The sequence below is a fragment of the Saccoglossus kowalevskii genome, chromosome 21 (assembly GCF_978046115.1).
Source record: "Saccoglossus kowalevskii chromosome 21, keSacKowa6.1, whole genome shotgun sequence".
Lineage (NCBI taxonomy): Eukaryota > Metazoa > Hemichordata > Enteropneusta > Harrimaniidae > Saccoglossus > Saccoglossus kowalevskii.
This window is the reverse complement of record NC_140661.1, coordinates 19,475,176-19,495,537: the sequence shown is the minus strand read 5'-3', so window position 1 is coordinate 19,495,537 and position 20,362 is coordinate 19,475,176. Positions and strand designations below refer to the sequence as shown.

General features: G+C 37.6%; 2 long non-coding RNA genes across 2 annotated transcripts; both read left to right on the top strand.

The window, feature by feature from the left end:
- Nucleotides 1–2,879: 2,879 nt before the first annotated feature.
- Nucleotides 2,880–8,003, top strand: LOC144343207 (uncharacterized). Its single transcript, XR_013418909.1, has 3 exons — nucleotides 2,880–2,966; nucleotides 3,629–3,661; nucleotides 7,892–8,003. It is a non-coding gene; the product is annotated as an uncharacterized LOC144343207 (long non-coding RNA).
- Nucleotides 8,004–10,526: 2,523 nt separating this feature from the next.
- On the top strand, nucleotides 10,527–16,143 carry LOC144343206 (uncharacterized). Its single transcript, XR_013418908.1, has 3 exons — nucleotides 10,527–10,559; nucleotides 12,220–12,234; nucleotides 16,022–16,143. It is a non-coding gene; the product is annotated as an uncharacterized LOC144343206 (long non-coding RNA).
- The last annotated feature ends 4,219 nt before the right edge of the window (nucleotides 16,144–20,362 follow it).

Genomic DNA, 20,362 nt, shown 5'->3' with positions numbered 1-20,362 from the left:
GTAGTAGGCCGTTCAAGATGTCCCGGGTCGGCTAATACCATCGATATGGAAAACAAGGACTGTGAAGTTCCTTGTGCGGGTACGTACGTTTTTTTCTCAATGGCCTAAAATCATCGCTGTGTTTATAGTTAAAATGCGCACTCATTCTATTGCCGCACTCACATATTATATAATTTTATCCCGTTTCACCTCGTGATGAACTAATGTTCTTTTTCTTTTCCATTTTTGCCTTTTTGTAACACAGAAGCTCCAAATCCAGGTAAGATGTATTTTTTAATATGTAGCAGGTAATGCTTGGCGAGCGAGCGCAGCCGAGCAGATTACTAAAAATAGAACTGATGTAAGCATAGAAGTCGAAGCGCGTGAACTGTGAAGATCGAGGTATTAGTTCACGCGTGAGTTGAGCGGGATTCAAGATCGTGCCACGCACCATTCGTGTTTCAACTATTCATAGTAAAATTATCTTCAGTCCGTTGCCAGAAAACGATTGCCTTATCATTGAACAACATTCTGAAAACTTTGTATCATGAATGCGTTGTTTCGCTTGGCATAATTTGTAAAACAACAAACAACTTAAATGGCGGCGCCCATTCACCGGAGTTGCACCATTTTCAAACTTTTAGGGTATATAGATTTCTTCCATATTCTTCTATATACTAATATACACATGTTAGAGTTCGCTATAATTCTCTATTAAAACTGTCAGACAATCGCAATTATTACTTTACTCAACCATGTGATATTCGGGTATAAATAGTAGTCACTATATGCATGCAGTGCGCGGTCTATATTCGGGTAATTTAATTTACACGCGGGACCCATGTCGACTACGACCAGGTGAGACAACTGTGTCGCTTTACGGGTAATTTTCTTATAGTCGAATATTTGCTATCGGCACAGCCACCGAATAACTTTTTTTTTCATAGTCATGAATTTCAATGATAGTTGAATTATCCAGCCAATCAACGAGCGCAGTGCACAATGATGTCATTTTGATGGTTTCAATGTTATTCCACGGGTCAATAGAAAACATTCGTTCAATTTGAAATTCACAATTTATAAATGAAATGGATTTGTCGTGTCGATAACGTTGCCTCACTTAGTTTTATATTGCAACGAACAGACAAGTATGGCGGTTGGAGTGAGTGGGGCTCGTGGGCTTGTGATCAAGATTGTGTGGAAGGTGTCATGGCAACTAGGAAGAGAGCGTGCGACAATCCTTTACCATTGGTAGGCTATACGTGTCCGGGGTTAGGCGAAGAAACTCAAGGATGCGAAGGAACATGTTATAAAGGTATCTGTCTATTCTTCATAATGTCATTTTGTGACGTATTTATCACGCAATGTCAACAATATTTTCCATATCACAATATATTACTATTTCACACAATACAAATACAGCACAACATCAATATATCGCAACATATCGCAAGATACTAATATGGCGATATACCACATAATACAACATATCACAACGTCGTATTTGTATCACGTCATCGAACAACAGTTCCAATGAATCGCAGGATCTCACATGCGTGTGCTTGAATCATAACACACACTCCCTCATGCTTGTGTCGAACTATTTTTTTAGTTCTGCTTCCGATCGCAAAGGCTCTCCGCCGCGCGTCAACGACGATAGTCCCCAATAGCATACACTGTTGTTTTGCACTTCTTTGCAGAATGGGGCGAATGGACCCCGTTTACGCAGTGCACAAAGACTTGTGACCAGCCTCAGCGAGAGAAGAAAAGGGAGTGCTTAGGTTACGGATTGCCGTGTATTGGTGATAGTATTAGAGTAGCGAACTGCATGGACCCATCAAGGCATACATTATGCCCTCCAAGTAAGGTTGAATTATTATCCATCCTTAAGGAAAGTCCAAATTGCCCTCCCCTGGAATACTCTAGATCTCCGGGGATGGGAACATTCTTTTAGATGTGTCGTCCGAACTTAGCATGATCCTTTCTTTGTGTAGACTTCTTATCTCCCAATTTGGCCGATGTCAGTATGGGAACAGTGCGCCACTACGGTATAACCATATTCAGGCAGTTCCCAATAACATTTGTTTTTGTTTTTCTCTCTTGCCTGTAGGGGACGGCGGTTGGAGTGTTTGGACCTTCTGGCAGCCATGCACTGTCACCTGCGACAATGGAGTTCAGAAACGGAAACGGCAATGTACAAACCCGGCACCTGCTGGAGTTGGTGCAGGTAAGGTCAAATCACACCGACAAATCAAACCACTGCTACCACTCAACTCAGCAAAGTACTTCGGGGTCCCAATAAAAAAAATCACTCCTTCTATAAGGCGCCATCTAGCGATTATTGTAAAGGTGTATATGCTCTTCCTATGTTGCTTATGGTGTATTTATTACTTCAAGTTATTTACAAATAACCATTTATAGTGTTGTCCCAGGTGCTGTACCATTCTTCACAATGCATATTAAAAAGCAGGGGAGTCGTCACCTGCGCAGGCGTCCGATGGCCATAGCGTGTCATTGTTTACAAACAAGCATCTACCCATGTGCATTTGCGTTTTAGCATGTGTTGTTATCGTCGCTTGGTACTCAATTTCCGCGTATGCGCAAGTGACGACCCTCCCGCTTTAAGCAACACGGCAGATTAACCCAGTGTGACAGGCAGTAAGTAGCATTTTGTTTCCACGGTAAAACCCATATGTCGTTTACAAGTCATGTATTCACACGAATTTACGTTTCCTTTCCGACAGACTGCGTAGGACGGGACACGATAACTCGACCCTGCACGACGCGTGTCCCGTGTCCAGTAAACGGCACCTGGACGCAGTGGCAAGATTGGCAAGACTGCACTGCCACGTGCGGGGTCGAGGGTACAGGTCATAGGTCACGGACGTGTACTCCGCCGCAACATGGGGGACTCGACTGTCAAGGGCAAGCAGAAGAGAGTGGGAATTGTATATTGGAAGACTGTCCGTTGCCGACTCTCCCGCCTGGTAGGAATCAATAGACAGCTAAGCATTCAATGCATTATGGGAAAACAACTATGACTGGATCAGTAGACCTACAATGCAAATAACCGCCCTTTCTTTGAATCACTTTTTCAATTTCTGACAACAGATATTATGATGTCACACTTTACCCACAATCCTTTGCTGAAGAATCAAGATGGCGGACTACATAAATTGATGACAAGTTAAATGTCTAGAGAATGAAAAGTGATATACAAAAACTGTAAATTGCATTTGCCGAGCTCTTTTATCTGGGAGTATTATGTTGTTAGCCTTGACTTTCCCTTTAAGGCATGCCATAAATCGTAAAGTGACGAAAATGTATTTCACGTTGTTTTTTTTGGAATCTATTCATTGGAAATACAGTGTACTATAATTACATATGAATAGTAACAAATAAATGAAAAGCTATAATAAATTGTGATTTTACCACGAAATCACTAAATTTAAAATACAACAGAATGAATGAATAAATGACATAACTTGGTATGATCGTGTGAAAAGCGATTTTTTTTTTGGCGAATGTTGGTATGGGATCATCTAAACACGGTATATCACTAGGCCGGGTCACTAGGTCACCCAGCCCACTGGGTTATATTCTGAAGGATTCTCGTTATTTATGATGTCAATCAATTTTTTTTCTTTAGATGTGAAATCGATGCTCACAGAAAATCTTGAAGGTCAGTGTCAAATTTAATTTATCGTGTGTTGAGTGGAATATGATGTTTTAAAAAACACAGCATGTAATTCATGCGATGGATTTCATACGCCATACGTAATACATTTTTTATAGCACACAACATTGTTGGCTACACGATTTTTTTTAGTTCAATAGCTGCACTAACTCCTCACTTGTTTACTAGCTTCGCCATCAGTATGTATTTCCGCACGATGCCCAGCCTGAAACTACGGGCATGCACATTTGCGTTCTGTACATTTTCCAATATATACGCATGCGCAGAAATGAACATTACACCATCATTAACTGCAACTAGAGGTCAGTCACACTTAAAATATTCGAATATCCCGAAGTTTACTATCTCACCATCGAACATGGTTTGTTTGCGTGGTTCTTGCAAACGCCATTGGAGTGATTTTCATAACCTGAGTGTTATATTAAGGTAGAAGCCTAGTCAAAATTTTTGACAAAATTGGTCATAAATCGCATGACAATGTTCATTAGTTTATTATGTACAATCATGAAGCTAATGTTCCATGGTATAATGAAATAGCATTATTTCGTGTGTTACAGTTATGCTTTTTGAGAAACGTGTTCCAATATTTCTTAAAAATTGCTATTTTTAGAACAATTCCATAGAACATAATGTTAAAGAAAAAATGGATTTTTTGACACTTTTTAAAACCCAGATTTTTTTAATAATTCAGAACAACAAAAGGTACTCCATCATTAACAATATATGATTTTTTCAGTCTATGTCACCAGGCTAGATTTTGAGATATTGCATAATATCTCTGCCATAGGAACCTGTGGTAAAAGTGTTATAATAGTGTCAAAATGGCGACTTTCCACTAAAATACAACCATTAATTTCTCGAAAAAAAGGCTGGTGACCCCCAACTTTTTTTAGGTCAATATCCTTATATTGCCTTGGAGTACAATTTATTGCAAAATGAATAAATTCTGGGTTTTTGACTCCCATGTGCGAAGCACAAAATGGGAGTCTTTGCAGTTAGTGTGTCTGTATGTGTGTATGTGTGTATGTGTGTGTGTATGTGTGTATGTGTGTCCGACTGTTCCACTGCTATCTCAAGAACCATACATCGGTTTTTGATGAAACTTGGTGCATAGATGCTCTGGGCCAATGCGCAGATTTGATTAGGTTTTGGTAAAAATCCATGCTCGTTAATTACCTAATTTGCATGATAATTAGCTAATTTTTAGCTGTTCTATGACTGTTCCACTGATATCTAAAGAACCACTCATTGGATTTTGATGAAACTTGGTACATAGATGCTCTGAACATATGCGCAGATTTGATTAATTTTTGGTAAAAATCTGTGCATATTAATTACCTAATTTGCATGATAATTAGCTATTTTTTTAGTGGTTCCATGACTGTTCCACTGATATCTAAACAACCACTCATTGGATTTTGATGAAACTTGGTACATAGATGCTCTGAACTAATGCTAGGTTTTGATTAGTTTTTGGTAATAATCCGTGGATACTAATTACCTAATTTGCATAATGATTAGTCAATTTTCGGTTTTTTCACTGATATCTCGAGTACTAATCATCACATTTCAATGAAACTTGGTACATAGATGTCATACGACACTGCACAGACCTGATAGTTTTTATGGTAATATCAGTACATATTAATTACCTAATTTGCATAATTAATTAATTTTCAGCATTTGATATAAGTAGTTAGCATTACATTTCAATGAAACTTGGTACTTACATACTCAAGGACTATGCAGAGATTGATTGTTTTCGATAAATATTTGTGCATATTAATCACCTAATTTGCATAATTAGTTAATTTTCAGCTTTTCCACGGGTATTTCAAGTACTAATCATCGCATTTCAATGAAACTTGGTACATAGATCCTTGAGGACTATGCAGAGACCTGATTAGTTTTAGGGTAAATAATTGTGCATATTAATTACCTAATTTGCATAATTAATTTTCAGCTTTTCTACTGATATCTAAAGTACTAATCATCACATTTCAATGAATCTAGAATTATGCAGACCCAATTAGTTTCCAGTAAATATTTGTGCATATTAATCACCTAATTTGCATAATTAACCAACTTTCACACTGATATCTCAGGTACTAAACATCACATATCAATGAATGTACATGGATGCTGTAGGACAATAGACAGACCTGAATAATTGTGGGTTAAAATCTGTACATATTAATTACCTAATTTGCATAATTAACCAATTATAAGCTTTCACACTGATATCTAAAGTACCGTAAAAACTCCAAAATTTCGACCGGTTTTAAATAATTGGTGTTAGAAATGTGACGTGTTTTTAGAGTCAAAATTAAGGTGCATTTTCGGACGGTCGAATTTTTCAGAATAGAAATCAGCAAATGAAAAAATTGGGATGATAGACAGTGTGCTTCATTAGTTTTTAAAAAATGCAATGTCCGTCAATTGACGTAAACTTCCTCATGTTTCACGGTAAAAGCAAAGGTCGTGGCCGAGTTGTAACTCAAAATCTAAACAAAGTCATCAATCAGTGAGTATTATGACAAGCAAAACAAAACATCAAGACGCGGAGAAGAGGTCAGCACAAAACTAATAGGTCAAAAGACAAAGCTGTCTCGCACTACCTAGGAAAACTTGCGAATGTTCGAAGTACAGGTACCCATTGGACAAAAGATACATGGAAGTTTAGTAAACTATCTCCTCGACCCAGTGCAATGTATCCGGTTAGAATCAAAGCTCACGTGTCCCTTATTTGAGGGACCAAATTCTGCCGTAAATTCGCCCTTGGATTAAAAAATAAAATGGGATTTAAGAAAATAAAATGGGACTTTTAAGGTGTATTTTGGCGTCATTTTTCAGACATTTCAATCAATCCTGCCAGCTAAAATAGAGTAAGTTTTACCGTAGTCATTGACGTCTGTCTATTCAAGAGTACACGTGTATGATTTTTATCGTGACTAGCGTGAGCGGGTAAGCTTCCTTTCGAGAATGAGCTGTTATCACTGTGAACAATGTTAAATTATTCTTCAGATGACCAGTTTATTTTTTAAAAACAACTAATTTTTTTATTTAAAAAAAATCATGCCGTTTTCGCATCAAAATCCAAGCCAAAATATCGTACTACAACATCAATCTCTTCCACATTGCGTTCAATAACATTAACATATTTAAATAAGCTATGGTAATTTGAACACGTTGGCATCATCCAGCTTTTTGATTGGTTAATTAGCGATTTGACCTAAGAGAACATGGCGGATATCCTACAGCATCAAACGTTTATACGAGACCGGAATCATTCGCTTACGATGAAACTAAGTTGACTTTTATTTGTATTTCATAACCATACAACAAATTTATTTTGTGTATATTATTATAATCACTACTGAGTACAGTAATAATCAACAATTCAGAAACGCAGCATGCCGAGATTTTTATGTTCGTTTTTATTTGAAACTTCGTTTATTTAGAATATATTTTCGTTACCAATAAAATAAAAATCTCTCAGTCAATCAGAAACCCGGATTCATGCCTTCGAGGAAGGTCCCGTTTGAACGCTCACATCGTTTTTTTTTTCGTTTGGGGGAAAACTAAAACTGGTTGCAATTTTCGAATAAGAATGAGTCGGCAATTTTTAGTGGAGTCGAAAATTTGGAGGTAAATAAAACACCGAAACCTGGCAAACAAATAGGCGATCGAATTTTTAGAGGGGTCGAAATTTTGGAGTTTTCACGGTACTAATTATTCCATTTCAATGAAACTTAGTACAAAGATGCTCTAGGACAATGTACAAACCTAATTAGTTGGGGGTAAAAATCTGTTCATATTAATTCCCTAATAAGCATAATAATTCATAATTTTTTGGTTCTAATCACATTTCAATTAAACTTGGAGACATAGATTTTCTGTTACATTGCGCAGACCTCATTAGTTTTACACTCAAATCTGGTCATATTAATTTTCTGATTTGCATAATTAGTTTTCAGCTAAGTAATTTCGAATTATATTTAATGTGTCTCCAATACTCTCAGCACATGGGAGTTCTTTCTAAGCTTTCTTTGATTTAATTTATGAGTAGGCTTCTACCTTAAGATATTATTTTACCACGTGACTGGCTTTTATCCAATCAGCTTGGCGTACTGAACTATGAGAGATGACATTGTTACTACTATTATTTCCCCCACTTTCTTCAGCCTTTATTTGAATATTATTCTGTTGTTATAGAAATTGAAAACCGCATTGAAACGACTGAAGGACAGGTTGTCAGTATGCCGTGCGATAAGATGGAAGATATACAAAACGTATACCCAGAAGCCCTCACAAGCTGGGAAAAAAACGATGAGCCAATCACAGTGGATGGTACTAAAATATGGCTAGATCGGGGAGCACTCAGTGAGTTCAGTCTCTCATAATATCATTATTACAACAACGCCACTAACGCCCGATTGCTTAAATGTTATCCGAGGAGAAAATTGCAATAGGATGTGACTGAACGGTGGAATTTTTTTTCGGTTAATTCATTTAATTACTTGTTACACTTTATTAGTCCAACTCATCCTAGATTATTGGGCATTACATTGGGCGTGGACAAGTACGTACTCGTAACAAGAAGTAAATAACATTACATCACTTTTGTGGACCGCATTTCCGACAAGTATGACGTCATATTTATTGTTATTATTTATAATGATGTTTTTGGGTTATTATTTCAATCTTATTTATCACTCTCATTGAAAATTATGAATGCTATATTTTTTATTATTTTTTTTTTATTTGCAGCGTTTAAGAGTGTGCACGCAGAAGACAGTGGCGTATACATATGTAGATTAGATTTTGGTGGCGCCGACACCGTGGTGGCAACGTTCTACTCTCTAGCAGGTGTGCCTTTAATTTTGTCTTGCAAGGAAAACTGTCATACTCATTTCATATGGTCGTAGAGGGCGTTCAAACTGTATTGTCTGCCACAGTTTCGAGTTCCCTGATTGCTACAGGCGAGAGCATGTGCTACAGATTTATGTGCATGATTTACCTCACGTTTCCACAATTTGAATAGATCACTTGTATTTTGTCACCCGAAAATGTATGGATGTTGCAAATGTACAGTTGCCAATACGTTTTAGACTAGATTATGCAAATCAACATACTGTGCATGAATGTCAAACACATTTTCCCTTTTACGGATATTTTAATTTAACATGGACGCTGACAATACAGAATAAATTGGCAAGCAACCAAAGCTATTATAGTTTTAATATCTGCTTAAACTGTACATTCCTGTAAGTGAAACAATGTACATCGACCCGTCCCCCATAGAGATAGTACCTCCGTAAAACCAAAAAAACATGCAACATATTGAAAGTTACAGTTATTCGCAATAAAACCGCGTCAAAATTGTTTTTTTTAAAGATCAACGAACATTATCGAGTATTTGAGAACAGTGATGCATGATAGGATTTCAGGACTGCCAAGGAAATATCGTCCATCACTGATCGGCAACTGTTATGTTTGAATCCAAAATATTATTTTTTCCGATGAATCATACACTTTTATTAGAATCAAAATCAGGTTTAAAATTACTCCAATCCACGTTGCCAGCAAGATTTAGATGATTCAGTCACGTGATTTACTCAGACTGATAACTGATCAGTATGCAATCGCTCCGACCTCGCCTGTCACGTGGTCGATTTTTAAAATACATCAGGCTACCACTGAAAAGTTAGTTATTCCTGTTACTGCATCTTCAGGATAATTAGGTCTGACCAGTGAGGATGCCAAATTGGAAAATAACCGTCAGCCAGAGAGAAGATTTGGAATTAGCATCAGTCTTCACACACAATACGGGTCAAAAATTTAATCAAAAAAGTATAATCACACGAGAAAAGGACATATATTCCTGCCTGAAAATGAACTAGCCAAATGCACTTGGCTAACGGTGAAGAAACGCAGCGTAACACACGGAAATCGAAAACAATGATACTTTACACATATTTGTTTTAACTTTGCCCACCGGCCTCCTCTCTGTTCACTTCCAGTGTCATCAAATCTACCTGCTATCACTGTCCGTGAGGGCGCTGATCTCGAGTTAATCTGTAATGGAAAAGTGCTGGGACTACTTTTCCGCGGATGCGTTCAGACTTGGATTAAAAACGGTGAAGTCTTCAAGAACTTCGGCTCAATTGAACCTCAGGTTGTAAGTTCTTTCATATTTATCAGTGTTTATTCGAACTCGTGGGAAATAATGTGGAATGTTATGCAGATCTGTACAGAATTAATTATTGTACCATGTTCTGTGGCGAGGGAACAGAGTGGAAACTATTGACAGGGGAAGCCATCAAGCCACCACTATACAGTGGGTGTGGATACTAGTGATTCACAAAAAGAGTCGTCCGAGAATCTCTTTACTCTCCATTGCTCCATATCACATCCCCCAGCAGTCTAGTCCAATTGTACACAGAAAGAAAACAAAATGGAGGGAAGGATCAAATGTCAGTTGAGGGAGATAATACTGCAATTGATGAGGTTGCTCTATGTATGAATAAATGTTATTTATTAAAAGCGAGAGGGCCGTCACCTACGTACGCGCAGGAATTGAGTCTCAAGCGATGATAACAACACAAGCTAAAATGCAAAGGCTCATGGGTAGACGCTTGTAAACAATGACACGCTATGGCCATTTGACACATGCGCAGGTGACGACTTCCACGCATTAAACCACTGTTCATTTGCCACACATTCCTTTCAAAAACAGCTGACTTATGCACGTTGTTTGCCCCATAGGTTAACGTTGAGTTCATCCCAAATGTAAGCAAAGAACTTGAAGGTCACTGGACCTGTCTCATACAACACGACGCAACGAACCGGAAGTGGGTTACGAACGCGGTGAATGTAAAAGGTACAGATCTACATTAATTCGTAGTTTGAACGAAAATTGGGAAAGTTGCCGATTATTAATCATTTCAATTATTAAACACAATTCATTCAGAGAAAGTTGCCGATTATTAATCATTTCAATTATTAAACACAATTCATTCAGAGAAAGTTGGCGATTATTAATCATTTCAATTATTAAACACAATTCATTCAGAGAAAGTTGCCGATTATTAATCATTTCAATTATTAAACACAATTCATTCAGAGAAAGTTGCCGATTATTAATCATTTCAATTATTAAACACAATTCATTCAGAGAAAGTTGGCGATTATTAATCATTTCAATTATTAAACACAATTCATTCAGAGAAAGTTGGCGATTATTAATCATTTCAATTATTAAACACAATTCATTCAGAGAAAGTTGGCGATTATTAATCATTTCAATTATTAAACACAATTCATTCAGAGAAAGTTGGCGATTATTAATCATTTCAATTATTAAACACAATTCATTCAGAGAAAGTTGGCGATTATTAATCATTTCAATTATTAAACACAATTCATTCAGAGAAAGTTGGCGATTATTAATCATTTCAATTATTAAACACAATTCATTCAGAGAAAGTTGGCGATTATTAATCATTTCAATTATTAAACACAATTCATTCAGAGAAAGTTGGCGATTATTAATCATTTCAATTATTAAACACAATTCATTCAGAGAAAGTTGGCGATTATTAATCATTTCAATTATTAAACACAATTCATTCAGAGAAAGTTGGCGATTATTAATCATTTCAATTATTAAACACAATTCATTCAGAGAAAGTTGGCGATTATTAATCATTTCAATTATTAAACACAATTCATTCAGAGAAAGTTGGCGATTATTAATCATTTCAATTATTAAACACAATTCATTCAGAGAAAGTTGGCGATTATTAATCATTTCAATTATTAAACACAATTCATTCAGAGAAAGTTGGCGATTATTAATCATTTCAATTATTAAACACAATTCATTCAGAGAAAGTTGCCGATTATTAATCATTTCAATTATTAAACACAATTCATTCAGAGAAAGTTGGCGATTATTAATCATTTCAATTATTAAACACAATTCATTCAGAGAAAGTTGGCGATTATTAATCATTTCAATTATTAAACACAATTCATTCAGAGAAAGTTGCCGATTATTAATCATTTCAATTATTAAACACAATTCATTCAGAGAAAGTTGGCGATTTAACAATTTTACAATGGAAGAAATGGAAAAAATGCATTGAATCTGTTTCTAGTAAAGGGCCATGCCTTCATCCATGTTCAGCTGAGTTGGCACTCCCATGGTGCATCACGCTTCTTTGTTTTGAAACAAGACGAGATGATATGCGAAAAGTGAAAACAATTCCAAAAAACACAATAGCGTACGGTATTGTTCAACTTTAGGTGTTATTTGCAATGTGTATTTAATTGTAGTCACGGTAGCAGCGTAATACACGCAATCTGAGACAGACAGGACTGAGACAACTAGGCGGTGTACTCGTCATACAAGTTAAAAATGAATATAGATGTCCGATATTGCGCATGCTCATTGTCGTGATTGCTTTTCGTTATGCCTGTTTTATTGAGTTAAAAAAATACATGCTGATCACTTTTTTAATGTTTATTTTATTTTTCAGTTTTGCCGCCGAAAGGTAAGGAGGAGTCTCACTGTCTGAATTTGTACTGTCTTCATTAACACGTGTAAAAGACGCGACTGTTATATTTACTGGGCAGTGCACATGTGCTGTGACCTAACCACCCAGTGCTGGTAGCTCATAACTGGCAGCTGAATTTCTGACAAATAACGATTGATGATAAGTGTCTGGTAGAAAACAGTGCATTATGGGAAGTAGCACCCCCTAGTGATTGAGTGATTCTGTAACGTCAAAATGACGTATGATTGAGATATGTTGTTCAAATCGACAACAGATAATGTTCTTGATGAACGACTACATATCAAAACGATATCGACGTTTTGAACCATGGCAACTAGCCTGGCCAAGTCATGGCCAGAGGGCAATCATCCAAGCATTTTCGTTGCTTGGCAACCTCATCCGGTAAAAACAACGGTTGAAAACTCACAAAACCTTACTTTGAGGTAGTTGTTGAGATTCTCTCGAACAATGTTCAGTAGACAAAAATATATTTTTTTCCATTTTCGAAACATCTCCGTGAAGCACGGACATATATCGTAAATTATACGGTGAAGTACTATGGTGTGGTGGAATCGCCAAACGTAATACAGAAATACAATGGCCAAAATAAAGTACTGTCACCGACCTTGTGGTTTGGTTCTTTACCCCAAAATACGCAATGTAAATAATGTATAGATATATTTGTATTGATGCTTATTAGTGTTCTGATTAGCATTGGCTTTAGGCTGGTTAAAGTGTTGGGGCCCACTATAACGTCTAGCCTCAAAAAACCTTTCAGCCAGGTCCCCCATTTCATTAATGTCCTTGGGTACATGCTCAAACAAAAACATGATTAACTCTTGATTACATGTAGCCAAATACTGTTCACGTAGAAATAGATCTCTCAAAGATTCATATGTTTTCTCAACCCCGGCCATTTCTATCCATCTATCTAAAAAGTTACCCAACTTAACTATGAATTGCTTAGATGTTTCAGGACCCTTAGGCTTCCACTGTCTAAACTTCTTTCTAAATCCCTCACTAGCTAAGTCGTATGCTTTTAACAAAGCCAATTTCATAACCTCATAATTGCTTGACTGGTCTTTGGGAAGGGTCCTGCAAACCGTTAGAGCCTTTCCCGAAAGCAAAGCCCCCAAGATAATTCCCCACATACCAGTTGGCCAATGATGGGCAGTTGCAAAAATCTCGAATCTTTCTAAGTAAGCATCTAAGTCATCTCCCTCTTTAAATGGAATCGTACTGGGAACCTTGGCGATACCTTCACTATATCTATAGTGAACACCCATGTCTTCTTCCCAATGTTCCCCTTTCGATAGTTTCAACTTGTCTAACTCAAACTGATGCTCTTGTTCTCGTGCCTCTCTCTCGCTCTGTGCATCTTTATAAGCTAATTTCTTTTCCTCCAAAGCCACAGTTTCCAACTCAATCACTTTTCTTTCAAGGGCGTAGTTATTTTTCTCTTTTGCTAATTCTTGTTCTTTCCTTACTACATCCAGTTCTAACTGCTTTAATGTCTTGGTTAATTCTAATTTACTATGCCTTTCCTCTCGCTCAGCTTTTTCCCTTTCCCGTTTCTCATTTATCCACTCGTTTCTTCTTTTATAAAGTCAGTTGAATCATTATCTTCTTGTCCTAATTGTTTAACTCTAGTCAAATCAAAATCCATATTAACTATTAAAGGGATAAGTAGGTTACGGGTGCTCATTACCCCTCTAGTTCTCACAACTGGCAATACAGGTTTTTCAAAAGGAATGGTCACTTTAATTGAGTGATGCCATCCCACCGCTGCCACCAAAATGTCACAAGGTAAATTATACGGTGAAGTACTATGGTGTGGTGGAATCGTCAAATGTAATACAGAAATACAATGGCCAAAATAAAGTACTGTCACCGACCTTGTGGTTGGGTTCTTTATAATAGAATAATCTCAAATAATGTTTGTAATGCAAATCATCAAGTTAGACCACAAATAATTAATTACATTATCATTTAAACGCAAATAACCATGGTTAATGCCCTAAACAACATAATCTGAAAATACAAGTAAATAACGTTTTACGCTGTCACTTGTAGACTGTTAACATCAGTCACTGTACCATAACGACGAACGCAGTAACGTAGAAATAACAGTGCAACGTCAGAGGCTACTTTTGTAGTTGACTCAGTTCCATGCACAGTGTTCGTTGAATCACACGATTTAATGTCTTGATGGTGGTTTGACAATCTCCTAAGTATTTTGTCTTGATGACGGTTTGACAAACAAGTTGCAGCACGGCTATGGAGACTCGGCGACTTCACCATGTAGAATACTATAGTTGGTAGAAGCACATGTAGTTGACCATGGGGTTTCCAACCCAAAGTATCAGGAACTGGCAACAAACTTCTCAAGATGTTAACTGTGACAGGCAGCAGGGAGAAGTGATCCCTTTGTTTCACGCCATGTGACAAGTTAACTTATTTAGGAATGTTTCATTTTCGGATGGGTTAGTCACACCCATCAAAGTGTCAAATACAGCGCCATCTCTGGCCAAACTAATTAAACCTAATTAAACAGTAAAAATGTACACTCCAGCAATTAAAGTGTATTAACCGAGAAATGACCCTGTGACACACACAGTAATGGAAATATTGCTTGATAGAGCCTGTCCTTGATATTTTTATTTTCATGTTAGTAAGATAATGGAATAACTTTTTAAAATTATGTTTTCGGGTGATAAAGTCACCCGGTTACTTTAAACGGTTTAATAACAGGTTTTTTCCCCTAAATCTGAAAGAAATTTTCGATTAATTAAATTAAAACATGCATGATTTACGCTAGGAAAGTTCAAAGTTATCCAGGTATTAGATTATACAATAAATTACTAACTTTATAAACTTACTAGAACCTTAGTGTCCTATGGGTGTTAGACGCGGAGAATCGAATCCCTTCAAGCCAGAAATAGTATTGAAATATTTACCAGAAAACGATGAAAGATGAACGGAGAACGGAAATCAATTTGAGTGAAATCAGTGTTTAAAGTGAGAGAGTCGTCACCTGCGCATGCATCAGATTGCCATAGCGTGTCATTGTTTACAAACAAGCGTCTACCCATGAGCCTTTGCGTTTTTAGCGTGTGTTGTTATCGTCACTTGGGACTCAATTCCCGCGCGTGCCCAGGTGACGACCCTCCCGCTTTAATATTTCTTTCCTAACTATGTTCGTAAACGGAACGCTGTTTTTCTTAGTTTTAGTGTATCATGTGCGAAATCTTACTACAGTAACATTACCTTGCACAACATAGTCTGTGCTAAAATTGTTCGTATTTACGTTTCCATGGAAGTCAGACATTAGTAAATAGTTTGGTTGTCACAAACATTTTTTTTCCTACTTTTTGTAGTACGTTTTTAGGTAAAACAGCTGCAACAAAATTAAGGCAAAGGTACTATTCCGTGAAATGTAAAAAAACTATGGGAAAGAGATTGTGTATTTCTGTGGGCTCTGGGCGAGCTTCTGTCACAGTGGAACGCCGGTCGAAGAGCCGGTGATAAAGCTGAGAAAACAGCACTAACTCAACTTTGTGACAACTTGAACCCCGAACAACCACGTTTATATATATTGCACTTGTAGAGGTAGCCTTGTTACACTGTTCGACCGTTGTTCTCATCAGTCCCGGTTGTGGTTGATGTTCGCTCCCGAGAATAAGGACAAGGAACGTCATAGGAAAATATGGCGTCAGTTTGCCAAAAAAAATATCATGATACAATCACCACGCCTTAATAATTGCCCAATCATTCCGTTTATTAGGTTACCATGATAAATTGTTGGAAGAAGCTCAAGCCAACCCGAAGGTCGCAGCAGGTATAGGGGGCGCTGTTGCTTTTTTCATCAGCGTCATGTGCTGCCTATGTTGCTTCCTGCGCAAGTAAGTACATTATATACGCGTATGTCAAAGTATACTTGTACTGACGTGGTAATGTGACATAAGGTCACACAGTCCGTCAATTTTAACCAGTGAGCAGCGGGTTAACTGTACTTACTTCAAAACCCCGTTTCAAGATCAATTTTCGATATTAAATACTAGACTAGAGTTTTGAGTTATAGCGCCACCAGTCAGCTTTCGTGCGAGAATAGAGGGGGGGTGATTTCTAGCTCGCACACTTTGTTCGCTGGTTCCTCTTGTTCATGGCGTTCTAATGAGCTATCAAACGTTTACGCGGCGAATTCAGCCCCAGCCTTTTTTTTCAACAATAATTCAAACAACCAACTGGTTTTTTCAGGAAAAAGAAATCAAGCGAAAAAGGTGGAGAAACTGTGGAGGCTGATAAAGGCTATATAAAGGTGGACGATGACGATGACAGTCACTACGACGACGAATCGGACTACGATTCATACTATAGTTGAGATTTGGGCAATGGTTATGTATGTATAAAGCGGGAGAGTAGTCACCTGCACATGCGTCAAATGACCATAGCGTGTCATTGTTTACAAACAAGCGTCTGCCCGTGAGCTTTTGTGTTTTTAGCATGTGTTGTTATCGTCGCTTGGAACTCAACCCCTCCCGCTTTAAGAAATAAATCACCGCGACAGCCGGGTATACCACGTGTTAATGCGCAAGTACAACGTGTTGTATCACTATACTGCTATAAGGTTATTCATGATGTGTCAGAATTACACTCAAAATGAAGTTCGTATAATATGAGGTTGTTACGAGGATACCTCAAAGTATGCACGAAGACAGTACAGCAGTAGTAGTTTGACCAACGCGCAGCGCAGGTCCATGCGACAGCGTACTGTATGAGTGCATACTTTGATGTATCCTCGTAATAACCTTATTATTATACATCTTTTTCTTCAAAGGATGCATCATGGGGAATGCCGAAATCCAAAAAGTTTAGAATTAGCGAACTTCTTTGTGTGGAGTCCTGTCAAACCCTGGTGGCAGCCATGTTTGTTTTTGTTATTAGAGGACGCTTGAGCACGTAATCATTCCATATTTGGAATTCGCATTTCCTAATATGATAGGAGGAAAATACCCTGTAAAATACCGCAAAATTACGTAACTTATGGAGTTACGGTGACAGATGTATAATAATTTACAATAATTTCAATCAATTATCTATCTAATTCAATTTGCACTCTGAGATCATTTATGTTGCTTTATTTTGGGGTCTTGGGCATAGTATGTAATATTTTTAGATTTAAAGTGAGATAATTGTGTCGGTTTTTACATGAACTTCATGTCAACATAAAATCAAAATCAAGTAAAGATAAATATATCGTGTGCATGTCGTGGCTTACAAGATCTGCTGCTTAAGATTTGTTGTATTGGTTGAATGGGCGGTGGTCGAAGTACATGTTGTCGATGCGGCGTATTCTTGGAGGCGGAGCTACGTCACCAGACGTTCCATGTTGCGAAGACGCGCACTACTGTGCTGAGCATTTCTATGGGCTCTGCGCGCGCTGGTGAGGAACGCGGAACGCCGAGCGAAAAGCCGGTGAAAATAGCTAACTTCGAGAACTTAAACAGCACAAAATCAACTTAAAGTTATCCCTGACAACTAAATTTATATATGCTGGATACGCAAGGGTAATCTTTTTACACTGTTAAGGGGAGTTTCAACAACCATCCTAAAGTGTCGTTTTCTCAGAGTTTTCGGCCTTTGTTTTCACTGTGATGGTTGCAAGGCGGTGAAAATGCCCGGATGTTCGATGTGCGCGTGTAATTGACCCGGGACTGCATGCCCACTACGATTCATGTCGCTGGTGTGGCCAGTACACGAAGGCTGAGATGTGTAAACCTAATCTCCACTCGCTGTGTGTCACCTGACGAGACAATAGACCAATTGTGACTGATGGATGAAAATTGATGAACATGAATTGATGGATGTTTTAGTACTTACAGTAAATTATATACAATTTACTAGTAAATGATACAATTTACTAGTGAATTTTACAATTTACTAGTGATATAATAAAATATTGGTATCCACGATTAGTGCATTTCGCAGTTGTAATTTGAAGTAATTCAAAATACAGTCATATATAATCCTGATTCCAGACAGCTAACAAACTAAACGAATAGTCTCGCGTTATATTCTTGTGGTGGCGCTGTTTCATTCCTGCCGTCAAGAGAATATTGAAAGGCACGTGTTTCCGTGATTTCCGCTATTACTTTTTTCCATTACCAATAATCGATTTTCAGTTGATCTGAGTCAAATGTGACCGTGTACGACGAACAAGCTTAAATTCATCATATTTGTCTTTCTCCGACGTGTACTTGTACTATGTTCCAAATTACTATAAGAAATATTTGAAACTGACGGAGGCGAGAGCTTGGTGCTCTAAATTTAGAATGAAATAACAAATCAAGGTTTCGAGACAATTAGTAACTAAAACGCAATGTTCTCAATGGATTATCGAAAGAAACAAATCCATTGGCAAGTGTAATGTACCTCGCCTGGATTTTACCAATCCTTGCATCACTTCCCAGTCCTTGTATACGTGCGCGTAACTCACGAGTGATCCCGAATAATCTTGTGTAAGTCAAATTTTATAGATAGTTTTTGATTATATTAAAATGGAAATACAAAGACGTGCTCTCACAAAATAGTGTCCCATACCGGTTCGAGTTACACGTGCAATTCGTGTTTACTTTGTTTAATATAGTATTTCCGTACCATGTCGTGTATTTGGTGTTATATTTCTGCGCTTTACTTCCCATGCTAGCAGTAACTTTTAATGTACATTTACTTCTCAGACATGTTTACTGTTATTGAGACTGCAAGTAAGGTTAGTAAACACAGAATAAACGGAATGGTAAATACTAAATTAAAGTCAACATGTACTGGGTGCGTGACTCCAAACAACGCTCGCGTACGACACCTAATCGCTTAAGCTTCACGTCACGGCACGGCACTCCCAAATGTGGCTTATAACCGATATTATTGAGTGCAGAGAGCGTGAAACCCATCCTCGCCACGCAAATAAGGTTACTTGTTTTGCGTCATTACCCGTATATCCAGATCGGGGGTTGGTGTGTTGTCCTAATATGTTTGACTACGTAGCTTCTCCTGTGTTTTTTTTTGTGGTAGCAGGAATAGAAGATTATCACGTTTTCAGGAGATGAATGCATATACTCATTTGCTTAAATAATTCTTTGCCCCGTCGCAATCGCCAGGTCATTCGTTCAAATTTGCTTTTCACGAAAATCTGATTTGTGGTACGCTACTGCGATTGGAGTATGTTACGCGCATGTAACAACCATAAAAGTGGCGTTAACATTAATGACGTTACGCTAATATGACGTAGCTGTGCGTGTGACCGTGTACATACCGAATCTCACGGCTGATCTGTCACCTCAAAAAAAACATGTAATATATGTAATTTTCAAAATCAATTGATTTGCGTATACATGGACAGGAAAGTTAGTACCTTCGTGTGTTCGTCGTGTAGTTAACTATACGCCCCCGCAGTCCCATAAAGTGCTTCGTTTGTTTTTCATACACGGTTAGGTAAGTCGGCAATACAAAGCACGAACACTAACAAATATGTTTTGGTGATCAAATCCGCGAAACATGAAAAAAAACATAAACATGAGATATACTTCCTTCCTATTCGAAGCGCACTATAATGAAACATGATAAAAAGTGTGCTTAAGCCTCCTTAGTATTTATATCGTCACTTGATAGACTAAGAAACGGTATCATCATCCTCGAATTCAAGACTAATTCCAAGAATTTGCAGGCATTTTAACTTCTACTCAAATTATACTTATTTTTGAATTCCTCTCTGATTTACTTTAAGTACTTTTAAGTATTTTTTTTAAAGTACCATCGAGTGCTATTATTGTGATTATCGTGCAGAATATCCAGCTGAAGTATCTATGGCGACCATACTAATTAGTGATCGGTGGGCAATGTGTAGATTTCGGGTTCAGTTATCACCGGTAAACAATCGCCGATGACGTCAAAGGCGTGTCATCTAGCGAGTGTTATCTTGTGACGAGAGATCTCCGAGTTCAGACTTTATTTTAACTATTGTTATATAGTATCACCTGTCGAGAAGTGGTGTCGCGCTGATAGAGCTTAGAGCTTATGTTCACATCGAATATTGACGCTCGTGTCACTTTCACCTTTTCCAAAACGA